At 41.0% G+C, this 27,389-nt stretch overlaps 1 protein-coding gene and 1 long non-coding RNA gene across 6 annotated transcripts in view; one reads left to right on the top strand and one right to left on the bottom strand.

Moving 5' to 3' along the window:
- The window catches only part of LOC122555073, a 10,723-nt gene extending 6,968 nt beyond the window's left edge, over positions 1-3,755 (top strand). The window contains exon 3 of the long non-coding RNA XR_006313151.1: positions 3,680-3,755. This is a non-coding gene — a long non-coding RNA (uncharacterized LOC122555073). The remainder of the gene's footprint in view (positions 1-3,679) is intronic.
- The window catches only part of dmd (dystrophin), a 2,012,228-nt gene that overhangs the window by 661,443 nt on the left and 1,323,396 nt on the right, over positions 1-27,389 (bottom strand). The gene's annotated exons all lie outside the window — the stretch shown is intronic.

Genomic DNA, 27,389 nt, shown 5'->3' with positions numbered 1-27,389 from the left:
ACAGGAGAATCGACGTTTCGGGCATTAGCCCTTCTTCAGGAATGGGGAAAGTTGGTCTCCCCCAAGTCCCTCCTCCCTATCTTTTATCTTAGCCTGCTGGACCAACTTTCCTCATTCCTGAAGAAGGGCTAATGCCCGAAACGTCGATTCTCCTGTTCCCTAGATGCTGCCTGACCTGCTGCGCTTTTCCAGCAACACATTTCCATCACTGGTCTATAAATACCAGGGCTATCTCTGCTCCCCTTCTTGAACAAGGGAATAACATTTACTATCCTCCAGTCATCTGGCACTATTCTTGAAGACAATGATGACAGAAAGGTCAAAGCCAAAGGCTCTGCAATCTCAGAGAATTGTTTCCCAGAGAATCCAGGATAGTTCTAACCCAGGGGACTTACCTATTTTCACACTTTCCAGAATTGCTAACACATTCTCCTTGTGAACCTCAATCCCATCTAGTCTAGTAGCCTGTATCTTAGTATTCTCCTGACAACATTGTCTTTTTCCTGTGTGAATACTAATGAAAAATATTCATTTAGCGCTTCCCCTATCTCTTGGGACTCCTCACTCAACTTCCTATTGCTATCCTTGCTTGGCCCTAATCTTTCTCTAGTCATTCTTTTATTCCTAATACAACTGTAGAAAGCTTCCAGGGTTTCCTTGATCCTATCTGCCAATGACTTCTCATGTCCCCTCCTGGTTCTTCTTAACTCTCCCTTTAGGTCTTTCCTGGCTAACCTGTAACTCTCTAGCGCCCGAACTAAACCTTCCCGTCTCATCTTAACAGAAGTCTTCTTTTTCCTCTTGACAAGAGCTTCAACTTCTTTAGTAAACCATGGGTCCCTCGCTTGACAACTTCCTCCCTGCCTGACAGGTACATGCTTATCAAGGACTTGCTGTTGCTTGAAAAAGCTCCACATTTCATTTGCATCCTATCGTTCCCCATCCAATACATCCTAAAACTTGCTGAATTGCATCAGAATTGCCTTTCCCCTAGCCATAGTTGTTGCGCTGTGGTTATATATTTTCCATCACTAAACATAACCGAATTGTGGTCACTACAACCAAAGTGTTCACTGACCTCCAAATCTAACACCTGGCCTAGCTTATTACCCAGTACCAAATCCAGTTGGCCTCGCTCCTTGTTGGCCTGTCTACATACTGTGTCAATAAACCCTCCTGCACACATTGGACAAAAACTGACCCATCTAAAGTCCCTCATAACAACTACCCTTTCACTTTCACTCCTATTGAAAATTATCTTTGCTATCCTTTCCTCTACATCTCTGCAACTGTTCAGAGGCCTGCAGAAAACTCCCAACAGGGTGACCTTTCCAGTTTCTAACCTCAGCCATACTACCTCAGTAGATGAGTCCTCAAATGGCCTTTCTGCAATCGTAATACTGTCCTTGATTATCAATGCCACCTCCCCACCCCCACCTCCGTTTTACCATTTTCTCTGTTCTTCCTGAAACATCTAAATCCCGGAACCTGCGACAACCATTCCTGTCCCTGCTCTACCCATGTCTCTGAAATGGCCACAACATCAAAGTCCCAGGTACCAACCCATGCTACAGGTTAACCCACCTTATTCTGGATGCTCCAGGCATTGAAGGAGACAAACTTCAAACCAACTTCTTGCTTGCCGGTGCCCTCTTGTGGCCTTGAAACCTTATTTCTGATCTCACTACTCTCAACCACCTGTGTACTAGAACTACAATTTAGGTTCCATCCCCCTGCTGAATTAGTTTCAATTCTCCCGAAGACCATTAGCAAATTCCCCCCCTTTGCCTGTGGTAACAACTCTGCAAATCATGGCAGAAAACCCAAACCTTTATGGAGTGACACTGTCTTTTTGCTTTCAAATCTGGTGCCTACCTTGATGATGGATGGTGATTCCAGTTTTATCCTTATTTTGTTTTGTCATAACAGTTTAACAGTACTGAGCAGTTTATGTTCTGAAAAACAGTCATCATGTTAACTCAGTTTCTCTCTCCACAGATGCTGCCAGACCTGCTGAGCTTCTCCCACATTTTCAATACTTGTTTGAGTGGTTTATACAGCATGACACATGGTAGTTAAGAATCAACCCATTGTTGAGTGTCTGAAGTCACATATAACCAGTTTGGATAGAATTGACAGGTTTACCTCCAGAAAGCACATTTGGGAATTAGTTGGGTATTTATGAAAATCAAATAGATCAATGACCATCATGACTAAGACTTTTTACTTTTAAAAAGTTGAATCAATTGGATGTTTAACCCTTCTACTCCAGAGAAGAGGTTTGAACTCATCATCTCCGGTTCATTGATGCTGGTCTCTTACAATTGCATTATGACTGTGCTTACAAATGCTGCTTAATATAAACCAAATCACTACTCCTTATCTTTTTCCAGAAAGCAAATCACAAATAACAGCAGCCTTTTTGCATAAGTTTCTCAGGTACACCAACTCATTTCCAGGAATATTTATCCCTTCTGTATCACATTCCTGAGGGCAGGATTTCCTTAAAGTGTTTTTTTTTTTGACTGACGTTCAGAGTGAAGGAAGTAGCATTTCAAATACTATGCTGTGTCTCTTTCACCCCAAGGCACAACAGTATTGTATCATATAAATTACATTGGCTGGACGTGACTGTAATTCTCAAAATATAACCTACATACTGACCTTTCACCATTACAGATTTCCCTTTTAATAATTTAAACCAGATGGCAAATTGCTGGAGGCATTTTCCTTTATGGTATTTTCATCCAAAAATAATTATCCTGGGACAGTCCAGCAGCTGGAATGTTCTAGCATATACCTGTCAATCCTCCTTCCCCACCTGAAAGGTTGTATACTGAATGCAAAAAAGAGTTCACATCAGCATTTTGGGAGGATATTCAAAACATTATGGAAATAACAGTTCTACAACTGCGAGGTTTATTTGTCTTAGAAAACAAAATCATATATGGGGCTAGGCATCGTGACAATTATCATGAGGAGAAAGGTCTTTTTCACATATTGTACAACATAAAATTTACATTTAAATAATTATTCAGATAACCTACAAAGCTTACTGGTAGAATGCTGTGCAATTCTTGGGAAGAAACAGAAAAGGATTATGACCTGACCTTGTCCCTTTTGCCTTGACAGAAGGACCTTTCTTCCTGTCAGGACTCCATTCCATTCTCCTTGCATGTCTCGATGATGCCACCTTCCATTGGGTTTCCTTCAAAACGTCTTCCATTTTTTTCCACTGAGGATTACTCCACTGTGGTTGACAGTGCTCTCAACCCTGTCCAACCAATTTGCCACATTTCTGCCCTTTTGCCAAGCTCTCCATCGCAAAACAATGCTAGGTTCCCCTTTAACATCACTTTCCACTCTACCACTCTCTGTATTCAAAGGATCATCCTCTGGCATTTCCGGCAGGATTCCACCACCAAACACATCTTTCCCTCCTCTGCTCTATCAGCATTCCATAGGCATCATTCTCTCCTTGACACCGTGATCTACTCCTCTATCACTCCTAACATAGCCGTACTCTCGTGCAATTGCAGAGCTATATCTCTTGTCCATTTACTTCCTCCTGCCTCACTGTCCAAGGCACCAAATACATCTTCCAGATGAAGCAGTGGTTTACTTGTACTTCTTTTAATCTACAGTATTTGCTGCTCACAATGTGGTCATCTCTCCATAGACAAGACCAAACACAGACTGGGTGACAGCTTTGTGGAACAGCTCCGATCAATCCGACAGAACGGCTCCAGCCTTCTGGTTGCTTATGATTTCAATAAATCATCTTGCTCCCAAGGTACATTTCTGCTCTTGGCCTGCTGCTGTGTTCCAACGAAACTCAAGAAAAGCCCAAGGAACAACACGTCTGAAGATTTATTTTTGCTCTGAAATCATATCTCGTACCAATGGATCTCAATCTGAGGTGCCCGAAAGAAAAGGGAGGCTGGCACTGGGATACCAGGATGGTCCAACTGCACAAGAAATGTCCTGTGCTTCTCTGCTAGTAAACTTATGTCTGTTTTGACAGTCAGTACAGGCAGAAGTTTCTGTTCCTAGAATCATAGACCTAGGAATTGTAGACCCTGCATATATATTCATGCATGTGAATACCAGATGCATTACTATATACTGAAGTCTACCTTGGAAGAGGTCCAGTCATGGAATTCACCATGTTTTCAGTAGCACTGCATTAATGAGGCCTTGCAGGATGATAAACAGCCTGCGTATCTGATTGGCGCTACCTGTCTTAAGCCACATCTGCAAGCTTAGTTTTGCAGAGTTTGATGACATTTGCAGAAACAGATCTTCTCACCAGACAGCTAAATGTCACACATTTGCTGCTGTCAGAACTACAAATTCCATACTCTAGAAAGCTAGCATAGGTGTGGCAATTATTGGTGAAATGTACCTCTACCATCAGGAATCAAGTTTAAAAAATCAGGCACTCAGCGCACTGTTGCTCATTTGCTTGTAGACCTACATTTGGACTTGATGTCATCTTTCTTTCTTTTACTGAACTAAGAGCTGCTAATGGGTTGCACATTCATTTCTGAGCTTTTTCTAACTTCTTTCACAATGGTTATTCTCCTATTCTGACACTCCCCTCTAATTGCATGCTTTTAATCAGATTTCATGGACATGCACTTCTCCCTGACTCGTGCACTCCCTACATCTGTTCAAACTTGCACATAGTTCTGTATTAGTTAGCTCATCATAGAATACTAAATACTAACATCCCACATCCGTCTGAATCCAGTGCAACTTTTCCAGTCAGGTCTCATTAACAGTAAATCTGGATTTCAATGACGAGGCTTGCATGTGAAGAATGGCCATTTAGGTGAGATATAAGGGGGACTCTCATCAGGTTTCATGGCACAGAGGTAGTGTCCTTACCTCTGGGTCAGAAAATCAAACTTGAAGCCCACCCCTCACCTGAGTTGTGTCAAATGCCTGCAAATGTTGGCTAAAAATATCTAAAAGTTCAAGTCAGTAGATTTTAGCAAACTTTTGTGATGTAGTTGCAGTATCACTATCTCTTGTCCACAAGGGTTCAAGTCTCACCTACTCCCAGAGATGTAACACTTCTAAAAATGTTGATTTAAGTAGTATCTAGGAGGACTGCTAGTGCTTCTGGAACAGTATTCCAGCCAGGTGAGCACTTTCAGAAAACAATTTAATAAAGCAGAAGCTGGAAGAAAACAAAGTGTTGACCAATGCAAGTCTCTGCAAGTTAGCTTTACATCTGTACTTTTCTAGCTGTGACTGAACAGGCCTTCTGTCTCTCACTATTACCCATCAAGTATCCTCTGAGTCGATGAATATTGACTGTGGCATGCTTGCAGCATCTGTTAGGCTGCTTTCAACTCTTTTTAACAGATAGAAATTTCATCATTTGTTCTGAAAGCCCAATCTAAATCATTGCATTATCCAAAAACGCAGAATGTCTTTACTCATATCTTATCTGATAAGTTGGTAGAGATACTTCAGAATTCCTGATGTTCTTAATGTTCAATTAAGGAGCATTTAACTCAGAAACAGTAAAGATAGAAACAACTACTGAAACCAATACCTCCAATCATTAGATTGGAATGCCAAACCTCTTCTGACTCTCACCAACACATATTTTCAAAATATAATTGCTTTTTCACATAGACTGGGGCAGGTTATGAGCACTTTTTGATGCTGTCTGCATATATAATGTAATGACTCTAAGAATGAAGGTCAGAATTTACTTAAAAATTCCATCTGACACAAAATAGCCATTTCTAAGGCAACTATAAACTTACAACCTTTTTAGCTGTCACATATCGGTCTATTTATTTTGACAGAGGCCTGGTAACTATTAATGGGACAAGATGTAAAATACAGACACAAACACTGCAATTAGCAGAAGTCACATTATCTAGGATATCTAGATTACTCAGAAATTTCACAAAATGCCATACTTGCAATACATCAATAAATAATGAATATTTGAATCTCTGCACAAACTATAACTTACGTTTTAGCTCAGTTGGCTGCATGCCAGGTTTGTGAAACAGAGTGATACCAACAACATGGAGTCAATGTCTACACTGGCTGAGATTACCGGTGAGGACTCTCCTTTTGAACCTCACCCCTCGCCTAAGGTGTGGTGACCCTCAGGCTAAACCACCATGAGTCATTTCTCTCTACCGAGACAATTCTGACCTTCATTCTTAGAGTCATTACATTATATATGCAGACAACTTCATAGGCATTTCATTCTGATTAATAACTTTGGTTGGCCCATTGAATCAATGGGTGATCACAAAGAAATTTAAACAATTTGGCAATGTATTGCTGAAAAAAGTGGGGTTTATCAAGATTGTTAATTGTGTGAGTTACAGAATCTCCTTTATTACCATTATTATTTGCAGAAGCAATCCTAGAGATGTCAATCTGTCCTTGCTCCGATGTATCAATAGATGGTTATTTTTAAAAACAAAATTATTTGTAGGACATGGGCATGATTAGCCAGATCAGCATTTATTGTCAGTCCCTGCTGACCCTTAAAAATTAAGCATAGAATGGTACAGCACAGGAACAGGCCCTTTAGCCCATCATATCTATATTGCCCACAATGCCATCCTAAACTAATGATATCTGCCTGCATGGGGCCTGTATCCCTCTATTTCCTGCTTGTTCTTGTGTCTGTCTAAGTACCTAGTAAATGTTGTGGACAAAGTTAAAAATCACAACACTAGGTTACAGTCCAACAGGTTTATTTGGAAGTACTAGCTTTCGGAGTGCTGCTCCTTCATCAGGTAGCTGTGGAACAGGATCATGACACAGAATTTTGCTACCAAATGAAGGAGCAGTGCTCCAAAAGCTAGTGCTTCCAAAAAAACCAGTTGAACTATAACCTAGTATTGCGAGATGTTTAACGTCATCCAGCCCAGTCCAACACTGGCTGCTCCACTTAAATGTTGTGATCATTTCTGCTTCTACCACCTCCCCTGGCAAAGCGCTCTAGGCAACTACCATCTTCAGTGTAAAATACTTGCCTCACACATCTTTTTTCCCCATTTCACCTTAAACCCATGCCCCCTAATATTTCAAATTTCCTGAGAAAGTGACTCCAACTATCCACGCCTTTCATAATTTTATATACTTCTATCAGATCACCCCTCAGGCTCTGATGTAAACAATCTAAATTCGTCCAACCTCAAATTATAGCTAATGCACTCCAATCCAGGAATATCCTGTTATACCTATTGTGCAATCTCTTCAAAGCCTTCACATCCTTCCTATTGTGTGGTGACCAGAACTGCACACAATCTTTCAAATGTCACCTAACTAAAGTTTTACACAGCTGCAACATGTCTTGCCACCTTCTATACTCAATACCTCAACCAGTGAAGCCAAGCATGCCACCTTATCCATTTGTGTTGCCACTTTCAGGGAGCTATAGTCTTGGACCTCAAGATCTCTCTGTATTTCAATGCTCCTAAGCATTCTGTTGTTTACTCTATCAGTGGTAATCAGGTGTCTTCTTAATCTGCTGCAATACATGTGATGTTGGTCCAGCAACAATGCTATTCGGAAGGAAAATCCAGGATTTTAATCCACTGATACTGACGGAATGGAGATATATTTTCAAGTTAGGATGGTGAGTGGTTTTGGAGAGAAACTTGCAGGTGGCAGTGTTCCCATGTATCTTCTGCCATTGTCCTTTCAGATGGTACAGGTCATGGATTAGAAGGTGTTGTTGAAGGATCTTTGGTGAATTTCTGCAGTGCATCTTGTGATTGGTACACACTCCTACTACTGAGCATCTATGATGGAAGGAGCGAATGTGGACATGTTGCCAATTAAGTAGGTAACTTTGTTGTGGATTGTGTCAAGCTTCTTGTATTTTATTGGAGCCACATTCATCTAGGCAAGTGAGAAGCATTCCATCACATTCCTGACTTGTGCCTTGTAGACACTGGACAGGGGACCCAGGAGGTGAGTTACTTGCTGCAATATTCCTAGCTTCTGACTTGTTCTTGTAGCCATTAACTTTAGTCCAGTTTAGTTTCTGGTTATTTGCAATCCCTAGGAAGTAAATAGTGGAGACTTCAGTGATGGCGATGCCATTAAACGTCAAGGGGTGATGGTTAGATGGTTTCTTATTGGAGATGATCAATGCCTGGCATTTGCGTGGTACTAATGTTACTTTCCACCTTTCAGCCGAAGCCTGGATATTAGCCTGCATTTGGACATGGACTGCTTCAATACCTGAGCAGTTATGAACAATGCAGAACCTTGTGCAACCATTGGTAAAATCCCCACTTATAACCTTATGATAAGGGGTCATTGATGAAATAGCTGAATATGATTGGTCTCGGACACTCGCCTGAGGAATTCCCGCGGAGATATCTCAGAGGTGAGATGGCTGACCTCCAACAATGACAACCATCTCTTCCTTTTTGCCAAGTATGACTACAACCGGCAGAGAGTTTTTCCAAACTCACACTGATTCTAATTTTGCTAGGGCTCCTTGACACCACACCTAGCAAAATGTGGACATCATGTCAAGGTCTATCACTCTCACCTTGGGAATTCAGCTCTTTTGCTGAAGGCTATTAGGTCAGGAGCTGAGTGGCCTTGGTGGAATTCAAACTGGGCATCACCGAGTAGGTCATCGTTGGGCAGATGCTTCTGGAAAGCACTGTCAATGACATCTCCCATCACTGTATTGATGTTTGAGAGTAGACTGATGGGCGGGGTTACATTTATCCTGCTTTTTTGTTAAAAAAATTATAACTGAATAATATTCTGCTTTGTCAGGTAGATATCAGTTTTGTAGCTGTACTGGAAGAACTCGGCTAGGGGTGCAGCATGTTCTGGAGCACAAGTCTTCATGACTATTGCTGGAATGTTGTTCGGGCCCATAGCCTTTGCAGTATTCAGTGCCTCCAAACATTTCTAGATATCACTTGGAGTAAATTGAATTGGCAGAATTCTGATATTTGTGATGCTGGGGACCTCTTGGAGAGGTGGATCCAATCTGCACTTCTAGCTGAAGACTGTTGTGAATGCTTCAGCCTTATCTTTTGCACTGACTTGCTGGACTCCCCCATCCTTGGGGAATACTTTAGTCAATGTGCAGCAGAAGATGTGATGGGTGAAAGGATTTTGTTACATGATTTTCTATGATTGTACCTCAATAAAAATTTTAACAAATTTACATGTTTGAAATGATTATTTTGCAATTACACCTGTCATAACTAAGTGAATGAGACATTGACACTAAGTTTGAGAAAGAGGGAGAGAGGCAAAAGAAAAGAGACCAACATAGTTTTTTATGTGCTTCAGAGAGATTATGGATAGAAAACATTAGTTATTTTTCAAATATATTCATGATGCAATTTGTGAAATTATGAGCAGGAAGGATCCCTACTCCATTTCTTACAACCACAGCTCTGACAACAGTTCCTGTGTCATAAAGCAGCTCTCGAGGCTGGTGCAGTACTGAAAGAGGTACTCATGGATTTTCTGCACAAGGAACAATGCCAAATGGCAAAGTTATCGTGATTATACAAGTTGGAAAGATTATGATAATTGGAATTTACACCAAGAGCAAAGGCCATATTCTGTAACCACTTGCAAATGGGTTGTCATCATACTTTGGCAGTTGTAGCAAAGGTGTTTACACTTGTTTATCTATACACATCCTCCCCAGCTTTTGTGGAAGGTACAAAACCCAGACATGTTGTGATGAATCATAACTGAACAAGCACTTCTTCTCATTCTAACAACATAATTTCAGAGTGGGGGATCTGCAGATAGAAACTCAATTATACGGAGTGTTACGAAGTGGGATTAACCTGCACACATTATCATTGATGTAGGCAGCACAGCAGTTTTGTTGAGCCCATCCTTTTCAGTGTCAAGTGGGCGGCCAACTCCATTAGCAAATTTGTAGTCCCATCAAAAATGCAGCATCCAATGGCTGATGGTCCAGCTTTGATAACAGGATAAGCAAGACGTCGAGGTGACTAATTCTGACTAAATTCATGCAAAATCAGTTTGCTGCAAATTGCTCCCATGCAAGTTCAGTCTTCACCATCAAGGCGACGGATATCAGCCCTGACATTAATAATGATCACAGAATCGATGACGCAGACTGGAGTAGTGTGTCAGGACTGTGTAGAATCCCTAACACAGCAGCTTCTATGGATCTGTCCAGAAAATTAAAGCTTCTGATGGACAGTTCAAGTGTGTGTCTGGAATTTTCCAAGAAAGCTCCTTAAAATAGCAATCTTCAGTAGTCTGTGGTTCAGTTAAGGTCAGTGGTTACCCAGGAGATTTAAAGGATTAAAAACCTATTCTAACTCCCGGGTAACTAGCACATTGATCCCCAACTCTGATTACGGATTCCTACATTCTAATCCCTTGCCCATTTGTCACCAACCAATCAACTACCTATTTGCCAACCCTTCACATCTCAACAATACCTGATAACCAACTCTGTACAGTCATTTGACAGCCATCCCCAGCCCCATCCTGCCAGACTCAATACAACTATTTCCCCTCCCTCTGATCTGGGTTCCCCTCACCCCTAACTGGATACTGGGCTGACCCATCTCTCGCCCACTCTCCACCTTGTCCCCATCATTCCTGAGCTGAACCAAACCCCCAAAGACCTGGTCTTCCAAACCCCACCAATATCTGCCATATCTAACACCTCTCAGTCTGGGTCAGACCCTAACCCAACACCACACTTCCCATCAGCCACCCTGCAAGACCTGACAAACACTCAGTGAACTGACCTGCCTCCCTGTTTTGCCAAACCTGACACATGCTCCCCTCCCCCAACATCTTGCACCTGGACTGAAACCCGCCCTCACTCACCACTGCCTTCTGACCTACCCAAAACATCCGATCCACCTGGCACACCCCGAACACACCCAAATTGCAGACTGCCCCATCTAGCCTCCCTTCCCCCGCCCCCCCCCCCCCCCCCCCCCCCACCCCTCGCCCATGGATACTCAAACCATTTAACTGAATGTTACTCTTCTGTCACTTTTCTGACAGAAGTATCCTTCTGCAGGAGCTGTCAAAGTGGCTGGCTGTGTTGCTGAGTATTTGAATCATACAACATGATAACTTGACTGAAGCAGAAAGGGATGTGGTTCCAGTGGAGACCTTCTGCACTGCCTGATTCGACAGATAGTTGGACAAGTTTGCACCAGCATGCCTCTGAACCTCCAGAGCTGAAGATACAAAGTTAAATAAGTAACTTTTAATGCAAACAGGGCTTCTGAATCTGACTAAAATTTAACTGATCAAATATTGCAAAGAGTTTTGTGTAGTGTTACGAATTCTAGCATCTTGACCTCCAACAGATTATTAGAATTGCTAAAGCAATGTCTCTGTGAAATTCTTTCTTCACCACGGCAGCAATTTTTGACCCTCCACTGGAATCCCATCAATGCTCTTGCTATTACCTTTTAACAAGCCAGCGCTGACTACTGACGCCCAGGTCAAGGTGGTACAATCTGAAGGACAGCCCTCAAGGCTCAAACCAACTTGAGGTTGTCATTCATGGTCACCGACAGTCTCTCACTGAAATGCAGCAGCTTTCCACCAGCAATGCTTAGGCATAAAGCATCAAACCAGGCACAGCTACACAGAAGACAGGCACGAAGGGTATGCACAAGGCTGATTGATGGTATTTGTCTTGAATATAACGCAATTTCATTTATAATTTGGACTGGATTTTTTTTTGTCGGCATTTGTTTATTGTGGCCAAGTTAAAACAGTGATGGTGAGTTATGGAGTAAAGGTGAAGCTGTGGTAATACTGGTGAATGGGAAATTGGGGTTGCATTAAACTGGTTCTGCAGTCAGATAAATTGTTCATGGACACCCTGGTCAAATTGGGTGACCTCATTCTTCTGGTCTCATTCTTCTCCTGCTTACCATGTAGTTGATGTTCTCTTGTGGCGAGACTGTGCGAGACAAAGAAGACCACCATGATTCTTGACACCTCTACGCGATGTCCTTTAACATTCCTCCAGCACTATCCAGGCAGCAGAAATACTGAAGCGTGCCAGTGGCCTATTTTATTACAGCCCCTGTGGCAGTTTGGCTTGCATTGCTGCACATTAGGGTACGTAGGTTGTGCACTCGAGTCACCAAGCACATTGTTCAAGTGCGGTCTTTGTTACCCAGGAGTCAGCATTTGTTTTGTAAGGGTGACTCAATTGCAGATGGCATAGAGAATGGCTGCAGAATGAAATCACGATTGCTGCCAAGATAGTGGGAATCACTTGTATCAGTCAAGGCATATGCTCGCATATCTGTTGCATGTTTAGGGAAAAAATTATCTTTCTGTTGTCAATGAGTTAACTTGCAGTACAGGTGGTTCACCTGGAACACCACAGTTGTGCTCCAGCGAAACCTTGCTTAATAGAAAATTGCTTAAGAGAATTAATGGGGCTGATGGGAAAAGTGGGGTTTGGGACACAAAAATTATCACTCAATCGCTCAAAAATCACCCAAACGTCAAAAGCAAAGTATACTCATCCTGAATGAAAGTGAAATCATATTTATTCACAAAACAAAAGTAAACTTAACACTGTACATTAAAAAAAAGTAAGAAAGCTGCTCTCAGTACAGTACTTCTCATAGAAAGCTGCTCTCTCAGTAGCTGACATTGGCTCATGCTCAGAACGGCACACAGACCGATATGGACATCAGCACATGCACAGAACAGCGTGGGGACTTCAGCATGCACATCAGTGTATGTGCAGCACGAAGCGCGCAAACAATCCCTGCTGGAATCACGCTACTGCAAACAAAGGTAGGCGTTCTCCAAAATACTGTTCCCTAATTCTTCAGTGATGTTAGAATCAAATCAGGCTGCCGAAATGCATGTTATCCCAGAACTACTTGTACCTGCAAAGGGAATATCAAGCAGTCAATGAGACCTTGCATCATAGAAAGCCCTCAATCTCTGTGAAGGTGTAAACTTCATTCTGCTGTTGGCCAAAGAGGACAAATGTTCTGCAGCCCTGTTATACAGAGTGTCAGTGACCTCTCTTATGCAACTGAGAATGGCAAACTACAACAATGTTGTCAGCATCCCCAGTTCCAGGCTGGAAGAAATTTTCCTTGTCAAAGTCAGCTTCATTCCACACTGCTCGGAGGTAGCAGCAAGTGACAGATCTCACTGATAATTCCCTTCGGCAAAGGCAGATGTCTCACATATTGTGTCTCACCAACATTCAAGTCAGAGATTTACTCCTCGAACATTCAAGATGGACACGGCCTGCTGCTGACAGCCATTTTCCCTTCCTCCATTTCTGTCTTCTTCACCTACTTTGCCAATCATAATCCATGGAGACCTTCGATAACTGCACTCATGTTCGGCAGCAACTGGTTTCTACCAAAGCCAGACATCAAGATCATATCCTTTAGTACCTGTCACCGCACTCTCCGTAGGCATTAGCAATGGTGCAGAATTCTAGAAAGCCCAAACACTGGTACAACAACCAACAGAAATCAATCACTAGGTGACCTGAAAAAGTAACTTACTATTCCTTCAAAGTCACCAGTCATGGAGTGGGATGGGGAGGGGGCAGAGAAGTGTTAAACATACATGGCACTCAGTCAGGAGTAAGAGGAGATGTTAGTTGAAACAGAGTTCTAGATTGACATTAGTACTGCCAGTCTCACGTGGTGACTGATGTAATAATCTGTCTCCTTTAGGTACTTCCTGTATTTGCTAGTCAAACTTCTGCTCACCAAAATGACATTCAGCGTTATTCACAACAATTGTGTGTAAGATCAGCATTATGAAAATCTAACTCCACTCTTAGTATCCAGAGAGCAGCCCTGTGCTCAAAACATTGTGTTACTTCACAGAGAAAGAAAGAATTTACGACCTACAGCAGTGAAACAACACAATTTCAGTTCTGTCCTCTTCAGCCCATGATCCTGCGCGCCTTTGTAAAGCTATAAATTATTCATTTAAACACTTTAGCACCACTGCAAAACTTCTGTTGTGAGATTCATGTGTATATATTGTGCAATGTAGCCATTTCTTGAAACTCAGCAATGTTGATGGTGAGCTGCTGTTTGTGAGAGTTTACCAATGAAGCAGATAATATTATCCAGCAATATAAGAAAATCATGGTTCACAGAGGGTCTGTTCCTCAACATAATCAGTGTGTAAATAACCCAGTAATTTATGTCATCACATTAAACTTAGTATTACTTGCCGGCAAATGCTAGCCCAATATCTATGAAACCTGCAAACATTATCATGGGTCTCATTTTAATTTCAGCAAAAACTTAAAAATGGGTCAAGTTACAATCACAATTTTCATTCTATTAAGCTTTCGAATCCCAAATGTCAACTTTAATAAATTTTGGAGGTATCACACCACGACTGTAAGTGCTAAGCATGGAAAATGTTTTTATAGCTGTCACTTAGCATTTCGCAGATCAGAAGGTAAATGGTTAAGCAATCTGCAGCAGTAAAGGAATATGTGGCATTAGAAAGTGCAGTGCAAAATGGATTCTAGTCCATTGTTGTTAGGCCACCTGGATAGAGGACACATTTTCATGCTTCAGTTTTCACCCGTCACTTCAGTTATTACTTCTCAGCTAGTCATAACTTTTCAGTTATTACTTTTTGGAAAATAAAATCTGTTTCCAATCATACTCCTTTACAGTTAATCACCTCTGTTGTCTAATGTGTAAAAAGGTATAGACCACTAATTTTTTAGTTTCAGAACTCAAAGCTATTATTTTGTATTGCTATGGTAAGATATTATCTTGTATATTATTAAGCACAGAGGGAAAACAAAAACAAAAGATGCATGGTGGCGATGAAACATTATTGTGTATAAACCTCAAACTTATTGAGAGTCTGTTTGTAACACCATGCTGAGAAAAAAAAATAGATCTTCTTAAAAGGATAAAATACTGAGATTTGGCACACCTGAGGGAATGCCCGCAATAACGATCCAAAATATGACATGTGACACAAGGAAGGTCAGAAAATAATGCAATACGAAAGTTTAAGTGTCAACATGTATAGTAGCCACTTATGGCAACAGAGGATGTATTACTGCAGATTTAATCAATAATATCTGCACATTTTATGCCTACAGTTATATTCTTCCTGATGTTGCCATAAAATGTATTCACAAACTGGCTGAACCTGTGCATAAAATCTTTCAATGAACCATGTACCAGACAGCATGAAGGAAAATGTGTCCTCAAGACAAGTGTTGCACTCAACTGAAAGGTTACAGGCAAAAAAGGCCAGCAGCTGTACTCCTGAAGTTAACAAGAGCATTTCCATTCCTTTGACCCTATACTATTCATTGCCAAAGGTGAAGATTAGTACACAGAAACAGCAACTTGTTTGCATTTGCTAAACATATGACAAATATTCAGATAAATCATGTAGACCATTTTTATGTAAACATATATCTTGCATGACTTGTTTGGATAAAATTCCACTGCCACTGAAGAGAATCTCAATTGATGAACGAGTTAAGATTTTATTTCAATAGAAGAATACTCCTGACCGAATTGAAAGAAATTATTATTTGAACATGAAGTACTTCCTCATTTATAATATTTAACACAGTAATGCCAATTGTATGAGGCTGATTGAATTTCAAAGTGCAAAGCTTTTCTTTTTTCACATTCATTTTTTAATTTCATTAAAAAAGCCAATCCAAGTCATCTCGGATCCATACTGGCTAGTTCTGATTGTTATCTAACATAATCTTCCACAATAAATCCATCAAAATGCATCAAAGCTCAATCAAAAATGATGTGCGCTCACTGTAACCTGAAAACCACCTCATTTGCTGGGATTCTGATTTGCTTTATAACCAACATAATGTAAAGACTTAACCAATGGAAAAGGCAAAATATGTTTTATTGCTTTTTTGATTTAATCGGGTAAATCAATACAGCTTCAAGGAACTAAATCAACTGACTGCCCACTGTCTATTTTCTAGCTGTTAAAATTTTGGGTTCAAGACTGAACAAGAATTTATGATGAATTTACAGCATTATTATCCCTAAACGTGATAATAAATTACAAAATCAGTCAGAAGCTCTGTTCTCCAGTACATGAAGAAAAGGGTCAAGGTTGAAGAAAAACAAAGTACATAAAATGCAGTCTTACCTTTTCCCTTCAATGTAAAGGTGAACTAAAAATGCAGTGTGTCCAAATACCTTGAGTGGTTTTATATTAAGTTACAAGTTTTTAGTTAACTGAAGATATTTCCTGAAGAGTCCCTATTGATTTATGTTACACATAGAGAGTTAATAACACCATGTGGGAGGCGTCTCAGTGGAATGCTTCAATTGCTTCTCGTCTTCATTCTTCAGACTTGGACACTTTAACGACTGACGAAACGAAGTTTATTTGCTTTCACTTTCACAATACACCAATGGTGTGATTGCCATCGGGCAGTCAAGCTAACCACTGAATCAGTCTGATCAATTCACAACACACGCTGTCCTTCAAAGCGGCTGAGGTTCAGTGCAGCTTTTAAATACCATCAACAATAAAATCCAAGAAACACAGGACCATTTGATCCTTCCTCTCTCATTGGTGACAAACAAAAGGTGCTGCTCTAGTCCAGCATACTGTGGTTCACTTAAAGCATTTCATCATCTAAGAGCACGCTGACTGAGATGGGGAAAGGATGCTAAAACAAATCAGAGCACTGCCTCCTCTCGTGTGTCACCACGGCAACAAATCTGTAAGGATTTCATCTACACTGATCAGACTGCTGAATAACGCTACCCAAGGACAAGAGCAAATGCACTGTGCAGTGATCATAGATAAAGCTAGTGTGTTGCTTCCTACAGTTAGGAAGACTCAAGTAAATAAAACATGTTTAAATTAGAATACATGCAGAGTCAGAAAAATATTCCTTACATTAACATTCAAATGTAGGTTTGAGTTTTACAATCGGTAAATATACAATGTACAGGAAAAAAAAGTGATATAAGTACCCAATGCTATATTTTTACCCAAGCTATGCCCCAAGGGTTCAGGATCATTAGTTACTTTCCTGTATGGACTGTGTTCCCAAACAAACAAGTAAATGTACATACACTCATGAAGATTCTTCACATCAACCAACTAAGGACCAGACAGTAGGTTTGCCATTCAGTTAAGGACAACTAGTGGGATCCCAAAGTTGGACTGGTATCACTGTCTTTGAAGAGGCGATTATATTTGTGGAATATCAATATTTTCTGCAGCAATATAAAATTTGCATTATTCTTACATCTTAAAAGTGTATTCAGTTACTATCTAAATCCACTCAACTTTATTGCTCAGTTTGAAAATTTCAATTAAAACAGGATGCAAAGTGCTTTTGATTTCCTGATTACCGGTCAGTGAGCATGCTTCAACATGACCAGGTAGGAAAAACAGCCAATGATGTCACTGCCAAGAGATCTCCAAGTCTTACCCCAGAGTTAAAATGTTGTCAGGAACGGGAGAATTCACATCAGAGATTGTCAGATCTTTGGTAGCAGGTCTTTTCAAGCTCAGTGATGTGATCTGTTGCTTCAGTGCTGACCGCAAAATCCAGGTAATTAATCTTGAAAGCAACAAAAATGCATCTTGTGCAAGGAACCCTCCATTATTAAGTGGCTATATGCTCACTATTTTGACTGGAGGTTATCCTTTTGGTTGCTGGCTAATTCATATTCTGGGTGAAAATATAACAATATAATCAGTAACTCCTGGATATAAAACTGCCCATCAAAGGAACTACGAAGAATAATGGACATGACCTTCTCACTAATCTACTTCATTCATCCTCAGTTGTTCATCAAACCTATTACTTTAGATATCTGGGCCTATGGGAGCACTAATTTTATGTGTCAGAAGGTGATGGATTCAACTCCCACTCCATAGACTTGAATATAAATTTAGGTTAATACTTCAGTATAGTGCCGAGAGGGTGTTGTACTATCAGAAACACAGTTTTTCATGAGATGTTGCACAATTACATTGTGTTCCTTTTAAGTGACTGTACTTTTCAAAAGAAGAACATTGATATTTTTTGTGTTCTGGCCAACATTTGTCCCTCAAACTGCATTTCGAAAAGTAGACTACCTAGCAATTTACCTCATTTGCTGTTCCTCCTGTCCCTTCCCTTACCTTGTGTAGCCTCTTTGAACAGGAGAACTGTGTCAGCTTTTCAATGCTGCCTCTGATTAAAATATAATTAGAGTTCTTTCAATGCACCATAACCCCAGACTCCGTTAACTCCAGATGCTACATATGGACCCAGAGAGATTGTCAATTAGCCAGCTGTAGGCAACAACGGTGGTTCGTGGGAATGGGGCGATATGCCTGAGCACTGGACAAAGCGAAATTAATTCCCAAAGGTGTCTTCTGGCTGAATGCAAAACTGTTCAAATGAATTTACTCAGTAAAGATTATGGGCAGAATCTTTTCAGCCCCTAAACAATGTAGATAGTAGTGACAAATTTGGGAAAACTGTGTGAGATGGCCAGTTAAAAGTTAACTGTTGTCCCATTTTCTGACCAAGTGTTAAACGTCAAAATTTGATTCATGCTGGTAAGTAGCGAGCGACCTATTTGGGAGCAACAACATCTCATTGTTAACTAATCGTTTGTACAGTTTCTCACTCTCCCACACACCAGATAGAAACCAAATGGTGGCAACTCCTGGCATGAAATTCAGAGTGGTTGCTAGGCGACTCCAGGTATCCACCTTAGCCACCAGGCACCAAAAACTCAGGGTAGGTTCCATGAGCAGTGGTTACCCGCAGCCATCCAACAAAATCAGAATTGATAGTGGACATGTTCCAATTGCACATTTCCAATTCACTTCAACGTTGCCTTTTGGAACCTTTCATGGGATTCTGGTATAAAGATGCTTTGCGCGTAGGGACATGAACCCAGCTCATGCATTGCGCACCCTCTGTCTTAACACTCACTCATTTTGTGCCTAGTTTGATGCTCAAAGGGTCCCTGCTTTCCCATGACTTTTACACATTTGTCACTTAGCCATACCTGAATGGCTCTCAATCCTTCTGTCCTGTGCTATTTACCAGACCCCTAAAGCCAGACAGTATGTCATGACCGTCAGCAGTAATCAGTCAAGGGGGTAGACTTTTTTTTGCCCATTGCTATGTCAAATTTACATTTACAGCATATGCCAGTGGTCAAGCAGCAAACATTTTGCATGTGCATCAACCAAATGGCTATGTCTAAGGGGAAAACTTGTCAGTCAAGTCAGTGGGGTGCTGCCAACAGTTCAGGGGCTCCTGGTAAGAGCATCATTCAATCATAGAATCCCTATAGTGCAGAAAGAATTTGGCCCATCATGTCTGCATTGACCTTCCAAAGAGTATCCCATCCAAACCTTACCCTAACCCAGAAACCCTGAATTTTGTATGGCTGATCCACCTACCCTGCACATTCCTGGGCACTATGGGCAATTCACCATGGCCAATCCGCACATGCAAACACGCAGAGAATGTACAAAGTCCACACAGACCTTCGCTTGAGGGTGGAATCGAACCTGAGTCCCTGGCACTGTGAGGCAGCAGTGCTAACCACTGAGCCACCATGCTGCCCGAAGTCAACCTTATCCATGGGCTTGGAGTTGTCACCTGCTCAGGATGGACATGATCTGTTTATCTGAGAACTTTATTGACTTTTGTCATACAGCTTGAAGGCTTTCCTGTATGTGATGGTCTCACATTGAACACTGGGCTCTGGGGAAAGAGTCACACTGATGGATACAGGGATGTAAGAGGGGATGTGGCCAAAGAGAGTGCTTAGACAGTGATAGATGTGTAAATGGGCACTTGTTTATGCAGTGAAAGGTCAGCTATGCCACCAATCTCCCGGCACCTTCCCCTGCAACCGCAAGAAATGCACTCCCGGCACCTTCCCCTGCAACCGCAAGAAATGCACTCCCGGCACCTTCCCCTGCAACCACAAGAAATGCACTCCCGGCACCTTCCCCTGCAACCACAAGAAATGCACTCCCGGCACCTTCCCCTGCAACCACAAGAAATGCACTCCCGGCACCTTCCCCTGCAACCACAAGAAATGCACTCCCGGCACCTTCCCCTGCAACCACAAGAAATGCACTCCCGGCACCTTCCCCTGCAACCACAAGAAATGCACTCCCGGCACCTTCCCCTGCAACCACAAGAAATGCACTCCCGGCACCTTCCCCTGCAACCACAAGAAATGCACTCCCGGCACCTTCCCCTGCAACCACAAGAAATGCACTCCCGGCACCTTCCCCTGCAACCACAAGAAATGCACTCCCGGCACCTTCCCCTGCAACCACAAGAAATGCACTCCCGGCACCTTCCCCTGCAACCACAAGAAATGCACTCCCGGCACCTTCCCCTGCAACCACAAGAAATGCACTCCCGGCACCTTCCCCTGCAACCACAAGAAATGCACTCCCGGCACCTTCCCTCACCTTGACCTCCCTCCACCTATTGCATTTCCAAAGCCCCTCCCCCAAGTACCTCCTCCCTACCTTTTATCTTAGCCTGCTGGACACACTTTCCTCATTCCTGAAGAAGGGCTTATGCCCGAAACGTCGATTCTCCTGTTCCTTGGATGCTGCCTCACCTGCTGCGCTTTTCCAGCAACACATTTTCAGTTATGCCACCGATCTGTCCTGAACAGCATTGGTATGTGCTTTTCGTCCGACTTGTGCATGGTGAAGTGACCATGCTTGAGCGGATGCAAAGCTGAGCTTCAAGGACAATGCCAGCGCCAGCAATCCTGGGATACCCTGGCACTGATGAGAGAATGATAGGATAGGTAGTGTACTACTGGGACATGGTGTGCATAACTAGCGAGGTGAGTTTAGGGTGGTAACACAAGAGAAACCATCAATGAAATTTGTCAGAAGTGACACTTGGAGACAGTGAGGACTGCAGATGCTGGAAAGTCGGAGTCAATAAAGTATGGAGCTGGAAAAAGCATAGCAGCATCCGGGGAGCAGGGGAGTCGAAGTTTCAGGTTGAGACCTTTCATCAAGTGACACTTGGCTAATTCTTGGTAGGAGTCACCCCACGTTTTAGTGTTCTTTCCACATCATATTTGCTGTACCGTCATGATAGTGCTAATTGCCTCCAGAACTACAACAATACCTTTTGAATCGATTTTGAAATTTGTTGAAAATGAGACTATGTATGCCCATCAAACCCCAATGGATAAATTCATTCCTTTGTTCTGTCTATTGATATGTTCAAGTTACATCTACCAAAAACTAGCAAATTAATCTTGGTTCTGCATCATTGCTTTTCAGGTGGTAAACAAGTCAAATTGTATTTCTATTCTAAGTGATTCTGAAATTTATCAGTGTTTTCAGAAATCATATTCTACAATTTGTTTTTCTGAGAAAAAGGGAGTGCTGTTCTCCACAGTTAGAGCCATTACTTTACAGTGAATAGGTCAAGTTCTGGTTTATTGCATAGATTTCTGTTTATTTTTTAATGAGTGTTTTGGGCAATGCCTTTCATAATTCCTTTTTTTTCATAAGATTGAAAGCCAATCATCTTGTGGGGTTGCTGTTTGTCAATGATAACAATCGCAGTGATCAGTCATGAATAATCGTTCTACTTTAGACATCAAAAAATAAACAGCAATGTATACAGACAATTGGCCTTACCCCACCTTCAATCAGAGAGTTAGTTTTCATGTTACAAATGGCATTTTTTTCCAATTCCGGCAGACTTCAAAGACCCAGTAGTTTTTTTGGAACCTAATTCTGTGGTCAAAGTTAAATCTAGTTAACTCAAATTGATTTCAATGATACTGTCTAATTTTTGCACTACATTACTGAATTGAAGAATAATAATTTTACCAGAATATTGGATGATGTAAAGCATTACCGCAGATAACAGACTAATGGTTTAACATAGTGGTTGTTCTTTGGCATCATCAGGTACTCTGGGCCAAGAAGCAGCATGATTCATTAGAACTGAGAATGTGCAGGAAACATTAAGAATGTGTGGGAGGTGAGCGTGTGGATACAAATTGAGAGCAACACTTTCAGCACAAAAGAATTGTAACTGGAGGCTGAAATGGGAGTATTCTGATATGGAAGTCTTTGTGTCAAGAACAAAGAAAGCAAATACATTTGAAATGCATAAAGCCCAGAATTCATTCTTGAACTTTATTCCAGTAAATAAATATAAATGGAAGAACAACTTTGGTTTATATTACAATGTTTTGCAACTTCAGGGCACCACATACACTTTATATTCAACTAAGTGAAGAACAAATGACTGCAGATGCTGGAATCTAGTCAGCATCCATGCAGAGATAGCAGGCCAACGTTTCGAGTCTAGATGAATCTTCATCACAGTCATTACAGTCAACTAAGTTTATTTTAAAGTGTAGTTTTCAGGAAACTAGGCACTACAGAGAAAATTAGTAATCAAATTGTGCCCTGTTATGTCAAATGACGAGTATGAAAACGATGTTGGATGAGAGCTGAATGTTGGCCAGGACCTCAGAAACAATCTCTGGCTGCTCCTTGAATACTACCATTGAATGTTTTGAGAAGGAATATGATTTAAAATCTCATCTGAAAAATGGCATGCCTGACAGTACTGCACAGACATGTCAACCCAAATTATGTCAAGTTTTTGTCATGGAATGTTTGGTCACCTTATGATCAACTCAGACAAGCATGCTACCACTGAGCCACAGCTAGCAGCTGCACTCCTGCAGCATAAATTCACTTCGCTCTTCTATATCATATTGTATTTATACCATCTGATCATTTCACCTAATTAAGACAACTCCAAAGAATGGCGTCTGCCTGAATGTGGCATTGGTTTAACGTAAGGAGCTAAACCTCAATCCTCTGAACTTCCCAATGTAACATGCCTTTCTTTCGACTGGTGACTACAGATAATCACGCTGTGGAGTAGTGGGTATGGAAAAGACTAACACTCTGCAACGTGTTTCTATACTTGCATGTCCTCCTCTGTTCTTCAAATAATTAACAATTATGCCATTTCTTAAACTTTTTATTCATTGTATAAAACAAAGAACTAAGAAGATGTGACACAAAACAAATTAGTTGTCATTTCAGTGGTGATGCAGTTAATTAGTGACAAAGCGTACTCAGAGAGATCAAAAGGGATATCTCTACAAGCATGTCTTCCAGACTGCATGAGTTTTCAATTACCTGCAGTGTTTTCAGTCACAGCAGAACTCGCATGGGTAGAATCTACCTGTCACTCTATATAGTTTAAGATCTGAATAAATAAATGAGTCTGTCTTTAGCAAAATAATGTCTGGCCAACCATAGATAAGCTGTCTTCACAGCACAGAAACAAACAGCTCTGAGTTTCATGACTTGCTTCAATCTCAGAACTGCTTCCCTCAAGATGAAAATCTCTAGCCGTTGAGACTGACAGTTATTCACAGAGCCCGTTACTCTGTTCTGTTGTCAGCTTCAATGATACACAAATCCACAGGCACATAAAACCCTGACAAGCACATCACTCGGAGATCACCTCACATGAATATTATAACTCAAGCTTTCATTAAGGAAAATCTAAACTGACTTGTTCAAAAAGACCCAATATTAACTGTGTTTCCTGAATACATGCTGAAGGACACTTGAAGATAAAGGAGTTTGAAAAAAAACTGAGGGAAATTAATGCACCTGCATTATTTTCACACAGTAATCCTTCATAATTATCAAGTGCTACAACAGCAGAAGATTTTTATTTGTACTTATAAGTGGTTTACATAAACCAGAGAGTTGATCAGCCTATTGACAATCCTATAGGAGCAAAACACACACTGGCGCTGCCATTTCATATTCAAAAAGCAGGTCAGCTGATCACAATCTTAAAATCGGCTATAAAGTCACTGATCTTCTACTCGTATCTGAGTGTTTTGGACGATCAAGGGAAAAGGAAGGTCCCTGGGTGAACTTAAGTAATATATTATGCAAACCAATTTATCATGCTTGATTCTTTTCCTCATGCTGCTTATGTTGCTTTCCTCACACATGCAAGCTGACATGTTCATTGTTCATAGGACAGTGGATAACACAGAAAAGACATTAAGGAAGGTAAATGCAAAGGAATGTCCAAGTTACTTCTTCTCTATCACCTACCACATCCTGTCCCACCCATTATGGAATTATTTAATCCTTCCAGTAGATTTACCCATGGCCCAAAATAATATGTTTTCAACTCAGTTCACGTTTTCATCTAGACAGAGTTTGGTCTCATCATATTCTCTATGACTTAGGGAAGATGTCAATCAGATTTTCCATTAGACATGCAGTCCACAAGAACCTTGGATGCTATGGGAAAACAGTGAACTCAGATCGACTGTTTGATCATTCTTTGAAAAGAAATGTGATCATTTCACCTCCAGATTTCTGGTTACAACTTGCGAATGAAAATAGCTCAAAGGAAAATCTCATCAAGCAAAACAAAGATTCATTTGACATCACAACCTATAAAACTATGATTTGTCAGTTTATGTTCTAGATATCTTTAATCAAACTGTTCAGAGATATTGTTACACACTGCAGGAGCATGTATGACACTACCATTGTACAATAGAAATATTATTCCTGGGTGTTGTCAAGTCCAACAACCTCTGGGTCAATAAACAGACATGTCATCCTATTGCACCATAAAGTCTGATATCTGTTTAAAAATATTGAGAACACAACCAATCTTATTTAGAACTAATATGACACATGCTGAAGGAAGATGGGACTTAAACATGGGCGTTCTGGTAGGGACACTACCGTTGCAACACAAGAACATCTAATTCATTCTTATGACCCCTAAACTGTGCTTGGTGAGGCTTGAACGTAACACTGAGGCTGCGGAAAATTGAAATTTATAATCCTCTAGGAAGACAGGAAACAATTTCTGATGTTGTGTGCTGATTAAAGAAGCAATGAGAGAGACAAATATCACAAATCTAATGACAGAAGTGGTAAAAAAAATCAAGGCGAATCATAGAATCCCTACAATATGGAAGCAGGCCAGTTGGCTCATTGAGTCTGCACTGACCCTCTGAAGAACATCCCACCCAAACCCATGCCCATACCCTAGCACTGTAACCTTGTATTTCCATCGAGCTTGCACACCCCTGGACACTATGGACAATTTAGCATGGCCAATCCAACTAACCTGCAGATCTTTGGACTGTGGGAGGAACCTCAAGCAGACACTGGGAGAATGTGCAAACTCCATACAGACAGTCACCAGAGGGCGGAATCAAACCTGGGTGAGGCAGCATAAAGAAATTTATGGGACGCCAACAACTGTTGTATGGGAGTGACCAAATATTAAAGGAAATTTAGCTAGAATTGAAATCAGGCAAGGTGCCAATGTTCAAAAAAATTAAATGAAATAAACACAGCAAATTACAGACCTATTAACTTCATAATTGTCCTGTTATAGTATTAATATTACGATTATTCTATTAATACTATTGTTAGATCCTTCCATTTTGCCAAATAATAAATTTAATTATTAGGAGAAAATCAGTCTATCATCTACAGATGAGGAAATTAATCAAAATTAATTCAGAAGTGAATCTCCTCAAGAAGAAATGACAACCTATGTGGACTGTGGGAAGTCCTATGATGTTTTGTGTCTTGACTTACAAAACAATTATTATAAAATTCAGATGTTGTGAGGATTCAGGACTAGCATTGGAATTCATTTACAAATTGGCTAAGGATAAGATGTAGCAAGTTGGAGGCATGATGCCAATGAAAGATGGAGGTGGGCGGTAGGTGCTGATTATTAAACTTTTGCCAAATGATTATCTGATGGTGCAAAAAACAACCTGCATTTCTAAAACATCTTGTTTCTATTTCTAAATCAAGTTCTCTGTTTTTACTTTCCTGCTCCAAACCACTTCATGGAATCTGTTTAGTGTGGAAGCAGGCCATTCGGCCAATTTATCCACACTGACCCTCCAAAGGCAGCCCACCCGAACCCACCCCATCTTTGTACCCCGGCATTTCCCATGGCTAATCCACTCAGCCAGCACATCCCTGGATACTATGGGGAAATTTAACATTGCCAATATACCCAACTGGCTCATCTTTGAACTGTGGGAGGAAACGCACTTGGACACAAGCAGAATGCAAGTTCACACATACATTTGCCCCAGGCTGGAACCGAACCCAGGTCCCGTGAGGCAGCAGTGTTAACCACTGAGCCATCACGCTGCCCTACTTCTGATGTCCTTTTTGGTGAAATCAAATACATATGGTGGTTGGTAATTTTCTGACTAATACGTTAATATATTCCAAATCATGCAATATTTCACCACAATAGCAGAATTGATGAAGGCAGCTCAAACTTTGTAGGTGAGTCAATGTCCTGACTTTGAATGCAAGCACATTATAACTGATGCAGCCCATCCTTTGTTCATCTATTGTCGGGCAAGAGGAGACAAATTCACCTTGAAGTGTGTCTTCGAAACAATTGACTAACCATGTTATGCTAAGAGGTTCTGTCATTTCTTTTATGTGTACAGTAGGATAAGGCAGGGAATATGAGATGAGTGTAAATGCTGCAAGCTACTACATTCTGCAACTGACTATGAAAACAAAGGTGGAAAGACACAGAGACACTGGCTCAGGATAAGGGGCTATTCATTGAAGACCGAGATAGGAACTTTGTTTCCAAAAGAAAGATGTGAATTTTGGAATTCTTTACTCAAGAGTACTGAGACTGCTCCATCATTTCAATCCATTCAAGGTCAATTTTTGGTCTCTCAGGGATTGAGAGATGTAGGGAATAGGCAGCTAAGTGGCATTTAGACCAAAGTTAAGGCATGATTGTGCTAAATGGCAGAGCAGAGCCAAAGGCCATAGTGCCCACTCCTATTCCAATTCCTATGTTTCGTCGATTCAAACTTGAATAAAAACTCCATCATTTTGTGCAATTAAGAATCGTGCTCTAGTTGGGTAAATTAAACAAATTGTGACAAAATAGAAAACCTATCAAATGTTCTATAAGCAACTGAATGCTTTGTAGGCCTGGAAAAAGGGCGATGAAAGGTTCAGACTGAGACACGAGTCTGTCATTTGTTCTTTGTTTTGTCATAGAGTCATAGCAACTTAACAGAAGGCTTTTGCCCGAAACGTCGATTTCGAAACTCCTTGGATGCTGCCTGAACTGCTGTGCTCTTCCAGCACCACTAATCCAGCCTTTGGTCCAACTCATCCATGCCAATCAGATATCCTAACTCAATCTAGTCTCATTTGCCAGCATTTGGCCCAATATCTCTCTAAACCCTTCCTATTTAAGTAATGTCGTAATGCTAAATGTTATTATTGCACCAACCTCCATCATTTCCTCTGGCAGCTCA

The sequence above is a fragment of the Chiloscyllium plagiosum genome, chromosome 12 (genome assembly GCF_004010195.1).
Source record: "Chiloscyllium plagiosum isolate BGI_BamShark_2017 chromosome 12, ASM401019v2, whole genome shotgun sequence".
Taxonomy (NCBI): domain Eukaryota; kingdom Metazoa; phylum Chordata; class Chondrichthyes; order Orectolobiformes; family Hemiscylliidae; genus Chiloscyllium; species Chiloscyllium plagiosum.
Note: the sequence above shows the minus strand (reverse complement) of the source record. Positions and strands in the feature narration are given on the sequence as shown.